We start from the raw sequence: 7,751 nt of genomic DNA, 5'->3' as shown, positions 1-7,751 counted from the left end.
CTCTCTCTCTCTCTCTCTCTCTCTCTTTCCTCTCCCTTCCTTAATTAAGAAGTAAAATTTTTCTTTTTCTAAAGAAATAAGTAACAACAAATACGTTTGTGGGGTGATTTGTGCCAACTCATTCCCTACTTGTATTATCTTGCACCAAAAAATGCAATTAATGTGAATTGGTGAAGCACTTAAATGATGAGTTTATACAAATCTAAGAAGAATAACATAAGAGCCAACATTTTGTTTGTTTCCCCCTTCTTTTGGCTACTTTAAACATCCTTGGTGTCAAATAATCCTAATACTCCTAGAGTTTCCTTTAGCATGTCAAGTGAGCCTCTCTTGTCAAATACATTAATCCAAGCCTATTGATTACATTGAAGATATGTATTGTTACTAGATGGCCCAAATGACCAAGAAGATAAATTTGGTATTTGAAGAAATCTGATGTCATAAGGTTGGCAAATTGCACTAGCCTAAATGAACAGAGTGTACTTCTATAGTGTCTGCATGTGCACACACATACATTTGCATAAACACTTGTAAAGCCTACAACGAGAATCACTCGTAGAACCTACAAATCATTAAAAATAACAGCGAAACTATACACAAGAATAGGCATGATCTTTCAAAGCTCACAAACGAAAAGAAGACAAGCGTGTTGGGTGTAATCTCCCCCCATATGAGTGGTGCTTGTCTTCCACTTCCTATGTATTTGATTGATTCTAGAATTTTAAGCAACAACTGATACAAGCTCATGTACATCTCCTCCATGCACAAACTGGAGATAAGTTACACACACACTTTCCAAAATAGCTTGCCTTTTCTAGAAATAGAGTTTGCTTTTCCCACTATAGTTAATATGCTTTAGGCTAAGCCTCTAATGTTCCAAAAATTAAAATATGTACATGGGCATTTGTAATTTCAAAAACTAGGCTTTTTGAAGTAAGCTTTGTTTATTCCCCGCATCATTGGTTTTGCCTTACGCGCACTAAAATGCTTGTTGCCAATATTCATCGCCCGATTAGTTAATCTTCCCTTGAATCCACAAGATCCATCAATAATGCAAATATTTCAAGCATAAGACCTTGGAAACAATCACCAATATTATTCAATCTTTCAGCACTTAAGCGATGCAAGATCTACAAGTCATAGATGGATGGTACACACACTACTACACATATTGTCATTGCGTAAGTGGTGCACACACTGCTACACACACATAATGTCATATGGCCATAGCCATATATATCCAGCCATGGGTACGATGGTACACACATAGCTACACATACCGTCGCTCGTTCGCATAAGTGAAGTACACACTGCTACACACACATAATGTCATATGGCCATAGCCATATATATCCAGCCATGGGTACGATGGTGGACACATAGCTACACATACCGTCGCTCGTTTGCATAAGTGAAGTACACACTGCTACACACTCATATGAACAACGAGTACACACTACATCAACTGTGCAACAAAATGCTAGATCCCACAACTAAATACTGAAAGATTATAAGATAATGTAATAATCCCAATTCTTGTAAAACAAAAGCCTGATGTAGCACATCAAAATAGCATGTGTAATCTAGTATACAAAGCATTACATACAAGATGAAAATAAAAGATCCACATTCTTTTGGGATGTTGTCTAGCACAAGGTCTCATGTCTCTCATTTGATACATACATGATTTACCCATGATTATTATATGTGATTTGTGTTGCCAAAGTTAGAGTGCCTGGATCATGAAGTTCAAATGGTCATTTTTTTAACTTTCAAAAGACTTTACTTTTGAATATGATTTTGATTTGAACCCTAGCACTAAAATGAACTCAAGTGACTGTGCATGGCTTCAAAACAATTTAAGAACTTATACATTGAATGAGAAAAAAAAGCTTTAAAGAAATGTGCAAAGCATGTCTAAAAGGTTGAAAACACTGAGCTTTCATCTTCACGCATCTTTGGATTGATAGAGTTGAGGTGACACAATAGAAAAACCAAAATGACACTATATTCTTCTTGATCAAACACATGACTTAGACAAGGACTCTCTGCGCATCCCTACCAGGCTTCTTGCAGAATACAAGTGAAAGAGAAGACATGACAATGGACCCTATTGACCTTGACAAGACGAATAGCTACTCGTGGAAGCCAAAGCTTCGACACTGTAGACGACTCTCATGGAAGCACGGACAAAAGAAAGTAACTTGAAGTGAGCCTAAAGCTATCTCCACGCCCTTGTAGATGGCAAGCCACAACAATGTTTCAACCGCCTCCACTAATACCACCACTTGGCTCCCATGCAAATGCTAGCTGCTCCAGCCATCCAATCACGGACTATCAAATGCATGGTCCAATAGCATCACGTTGCCATGTAGAATCGCCAATGATATAAGACCAACCAATTCTATAAGGCTCCAATGAATTCCATAAACCTATGCACAAGACCCAAACTCAATAGCCTTATGGGGGTCATTTCAAAACAATCGCTCACTGAGCCGAAATGGGGAAGAAGCAATGAAGATGACTAAACAAAACAACTCGAAATAGGTGCATTGACAATATGCACCATGAGAGTAGAACTCACAACAAGCGCCATAAGAACCAAACGAGGATAACTAGTTTAGAACAAGTAATAAACACAAGCACTCTAAGAGCTAAAAAGCCCATTGATCTTTTAAAACTTCTATGAAATGTACATTGTCGTTCAAAGTAGATGCTTGAAGAACCTGAGTCTTCGAGCCAACTAATTTTTCTTCCTTCTTCTTTCTCCAACAGTGCTCTTTGTCGTGTCCTGGTTTACCACAATGACCACAACCACATTTACTCTTGTTTTTCTCCTTCATATGATATAGGCTACCTCACCGATGGATTGAAGCTTCTCCTCTTGTTTCTTCTCCCTCAACAACATGGCCACATAGTCGAGATAGTCTACATCATCATCCAATCGTAGGATCGTTCACAAGATTGTGATATTTTGAAGACTGTTAGATATCAATGCTCCACTCTCGTGTAACTACGCAGGAACCAGCTAACTCTACTTGTAAGCCCCCATATGAGGAGAAGGTATTTGAGTAGCTCGGTTATCCGGTAGGTCTTGGTTTGGACACCAAATGGGGGCCATGTGTGGCCTGATGGCTGGACGGCTTCAGATAGAGTTGGCACACTACCAACTAGGCTACATGCAAGTGCGGGAAGGCATCCCATGACTGACCGCACTGAGGGTGGACGGAGCATTTCCCGAGGCAACCCACTCTTGGGTTGCGGGGCCCCCGTTTGGAGCCCCAGATGATCCCGGATGGCTCTGGGCCAAACGGTTACCGTAGGTTAATCGCTCTATTCTACGTCACGGTTCTAACATGTGGTCGATGGCCTATTTCGAGGCCGACCTCCAGTCAGCCGTTTTGGGCTGATTGGGTCGATCTCCCAATTGGGTCTAACCGACTACGACTGGTGGCTATATAAGATGAAGCCCGTGAAGCCCATATTCATCACTGGCTACAGCAACCCTGATTCCTTAGCATCCAGTCTCCGTCCTCTACTGTTTCTAGCATGCCATCGAAGCTTCTCACATAGGAGCCCACGGCTTGGAGGCAGCGCCATCTATTGTATCAGTTTTACAGTAATCAAATTTTTTATTCTCCATTCTATCTGCTTTTCTCTCTTGCATACGAGATCCTGTTATCTGTTGAGCACAAACATTGTATTGTTTTCTTACAAAGGTAAGCTCTTTAGAAGAATGGCCTTCCTATCTTTGTCTTCCACCCTAGATTCGACTTTGTGGATTTTCTTCAAGAGAGATTCCATGTGATTAAGAAAGGTTCCCAAGCTTACAGTTTCCTCCATCTGCAAACCAAAAAGTTCTTGCTTTAACATAGCTTTCGAATGTTTCATGTGCACACTGAATAAGGTTTCCAAGCTAATCCAGTTCTCTGCTATGGTCTTCCCAACATCAATATGATGAAAAAACTATGGCCCTAGTGCTCGACCTAATATGCCAATTTCCTTCTTGTTCTTGTTCTCCCACACTTGTATTTTCTTTGCTTCTTGTCCTCCACTCTTAGTAGGTTTCTTTTCCGTACTGGCTACCACGCTCTAGAGGCCTTTTTGAATCAAATACAAGAGTGTTGCCAATTGCCAAGAAGGGAAGTTACGGCCATTGAACTGCATGATGGCTCTTGAACCAACTTTGAATTTTTTTGCAAGATCCATGTTGTTCTTTGACTATACAAACTTGAAGGGCTGGTCGAATTCCTTACACAAATCTCAGAGATTGCTCATAGGCTGATTGTTGTCTACCCTGCTACCACTTGTTGGCTACGAGCTATATTTCATGCATGACTAATTGAGCATTTGAACCCACATAAAATAATGAATACTCAGAAGTTGTAGCAACCTCTAAACCTAGAGCACTTTAAAGAAATCACACCCTCCTAATGGCAACCACTAGAAGGAAGGATGGTGGATAATTGCTTAAGCAATAAGAATACTCATAATCCAAAGGTGTAAATATGAGTGGTGAGAGTTGAGACGACACAATAGAAAAACCAAAATGGCAGTATATTTTTCTTGATCAAACATACGACTTAACAAGGATGCTCTGCATATGTGCAGAATACAAGTGAAAGAGAAGACACAACTATGGACCCTCTTGACCTTGACAAGATGAACAACTACTCATGGAAGCCAAAGTTTCGACAATATAGACGATTCTCATGGAAGCGTGGACAAAAGGAAGTAACTCGAAGCCGTCTCCACACCTTTGTAGAAGGCAAGCCACACCGATATTCCAGTCGCCAATGAAATAAGACCACAGCCAGGGTCTAGCCAAGTCTCTAAGGTTCCTATGCATTCCATAAACCAATGCACAAGACCCAAACTCAATAGCCCCATGAGGGTCATTTCCAACACTTCAAATCCAATCAGTTTGTGATCTTCATCAACAAGACAACCGCTTTTGAGATGCCGATGCTAAATCACACTTTGACATTCTTCAGTTCACTCAAAAGTGATTTTAAACCTAGTAGTTGTAGATGTTCATTTGTCTAATGGAACATGGTTTATGATGTTGTTACTAGGGTAGATATCGACCAAAGTTGGAGAAGCGAGTGCACTATGATGCTTGGAATGAAAGAGCAAAATTAGACAAGGGATGACTAAGATGTTTGCACATCATACAAGCATTGCAAAGGTTTAAAAAAATATTTATGATGACCTTTGAAAAATAATTGGGTGGCAAATGATTAATTGTGGTGCCTTGTTAAAGGAGTAATTATGCTCCATACATGAGAGAGAGAGAGAGAGAGAGAGAGAGAGAGAGAGAGACCTATCAGAGTTTGAGAAGTACCTACAAGACGGTTAAAGATGGAACACCATCACATAAAGAAAATAATATCATAGAGAAAGTGAAAAAATGGATGCATCAATAGTTTCAAGCAAGGAGGAATCCAATAGCTGACAAAGACAATGTAATAATGAGTTTATATCTTTATGTGCATAGTTTCATACTATATCCAAGACTTGCAAAATTGTGTTGTGTTAAAAAGAGAGGTGGTACTATAGATGCAGATAAGAAAAGTGACTCTAAGATTGATGAAATATTACTACATGGTTTGCTATAAGGATAAAAACTTAGAAAAGTGACTCTAAGATTGATGAAATATTACTACATGGTTTGCTATAAGGATAAAAACTTAGAAAAGTGACTCTAGATTGATGAAATATTACTACATGGTTTGCTATAAGGATAAAGACTTTTGTTCAATGTCACCATGATTCCAATAGATAGATCTCTTAAAGATTCAAGCAATCATATGATAATTGTAGCCAAGTCCTTAGTTGCTAGAAAAGGAAAAAGATATTAAGGAAAGATGATTCTTTTTTTATACAAGTGGTTAGTGTCATTGTTTCAATTTTAGTTGCTCGGTGTGTTTTGCTACTCTAGCTTGTGCATTGATCTTTGAAAAAAGGACCTAGCTAGAGGATTTAACCATTTAACCCAACCTTGGACTAGTAGTAATGATGGTGTAGGAGTTGTCCTCACGTCTATTCATAGGTTATGGCACAAGCATTGGTCTTGTGTGTGTTCATGTAGGAAGCCATGTGATAATGCATGGCATTTGAGTGTTTTAAATAAGCCGAACAAAGTTCAAGTGGCCTGCCTTGGAGATCCAAAATGAAAAAGAAGATGAATAGGATGAGTAGGAGGGAAAAGAGGGCGGGGGGAGAAAAGAGAGAGAGAGAGAGAGAGAGAGAGAGAGAGAGAGAGAGAGAGAGAGAGAGAGAGAGAGAGAGAGAGAGAGAGAGAGAGAGAGAGAGAGAGAGAGAGAGAGAGAGAGACTACTCACCAGACAAATTATCTGAATTCAAAAAAATACACAAATCTAAATTTTCATTTCTAGTGAAAAGCCTTTACTAAGACCTGCACCTACAACAGGCAAAAAAAAAAAACCCGCCAAATTGATTAAAGAGTGGTCACCCCTGCAAAAATGATTGTAGTTACAAAACTTAGTCGGTTTGTGGGCTATCCACCCTCGACCCGCACTACAAGCAGCTACAAAAAACAAAACATGGCAAGATACCCTCTTCAACCCCTACACGGGGGAATGCAGTTAATGGGTGACTATGATGAAAGATGGGGCTTAGAACCATTTAACCCTAGAGTGCCCATGGCTTCTTTCAAGTATGTAAAGGCACTTGTTGAGGATTGGAGCCTCTGGAAAAGCGCACATAGATCTTGTAGGGTGATGCTGAACTAGAAACTAGTAGGGAAGCTCTTCCTAACAAAAGGTGGTTGATGAAATTGGGAGTGCTAAAATGAGAATAGTGCTCTCTGTCTAATGGCCAAAAAATTGGTTGGGAGTTATGATTTTTGAGACTATAGCATCTGTATTTTAGTCATAGAAAAGCCTTAAAGGTTGTAGGGAAAAGGCCTAGGTAGCCCTTTCCCGGGAGGGAAGCATTGGGAAGGCACGCAAGAGACCTTTTTTGGCAGCTTCCTGCTCTGAAAGGGCGACCTTGGGCCACTGAGAGAGGGTTTTACCCTCGGTAATTCATTGTTTTATTGATAGTGACACAATTTCAACGACGAGGTAGTGCAATTTGGCGAATGCACGCATGTCAAACCCTGCCATGTGTTTCATGGAAACTGTCTCTCATCATTTTCGATGTTGTGGAATGGTTATGTGTCACTTTTTTGTGCAATTTGGCATAAGTTTTGACTATTCCGACAAGCATTTCACCTTAAAGCGATTTAGAAAAGCCTTTGATCAGATGGTGGAGATTTCTCTTCCACCGACCGAGGCCCTTAACAATTATGAGCATTTTAGTCTTAGAACCTATATGTTTTAAAACCTTGAAACCATTTACCCACAAGAGTAAACTTTATCAACATTGCCTCTAACGAGGTAGTGCTACAATGGAGAATTGGATTCTCCAATTCCCACATGTAATTTTAAAGAAGTTAATTTACTTGTGAGTTTTTTATGGAGATTTCTTTGAAAAACATATGTGCGTTCTGTTTTGGATCCAAAAGCGCCTCCTTTGCAGAGGGAGTGCAGAATTTTCTAAATTGGAAAGGTTTCGCAACGTCAAGGTGGCCACCATAATCTGCAAAACTGGGAGAATTATCGTTGACGTTGCTTTCGTGACCTACAGAATGCAATAGGAAAGCCCCAGGGTCGGACTGACAGGTTACCGCCTATCGCCAGTCGTCTGCAGTCCAGTCCGCCCCGGGTCTTTCCCTTAAGTGGAGG

This window comes from Dipteris shenzhenensis, chromosome 17, assembly GCF_047967505.1.
Source record: "Dipteris shenzhenensis isolate YYH24624 ecotype China chromosome 17, Dip_SZ_1.0, whole genome shotgun sequence".
NCBI classification, from domain to species: Eukaryota; Viridiplantae; Streptophyta; class Polypodiopsida; order Gleicheniales; family Dipteridaceae; genus Dipteris; species Dipteris shenzhenensis.
The sequence above is the reverse complement of the archived record's forward strand: the minus strand, read 5'-3'. Positions refer to the sequence as shown.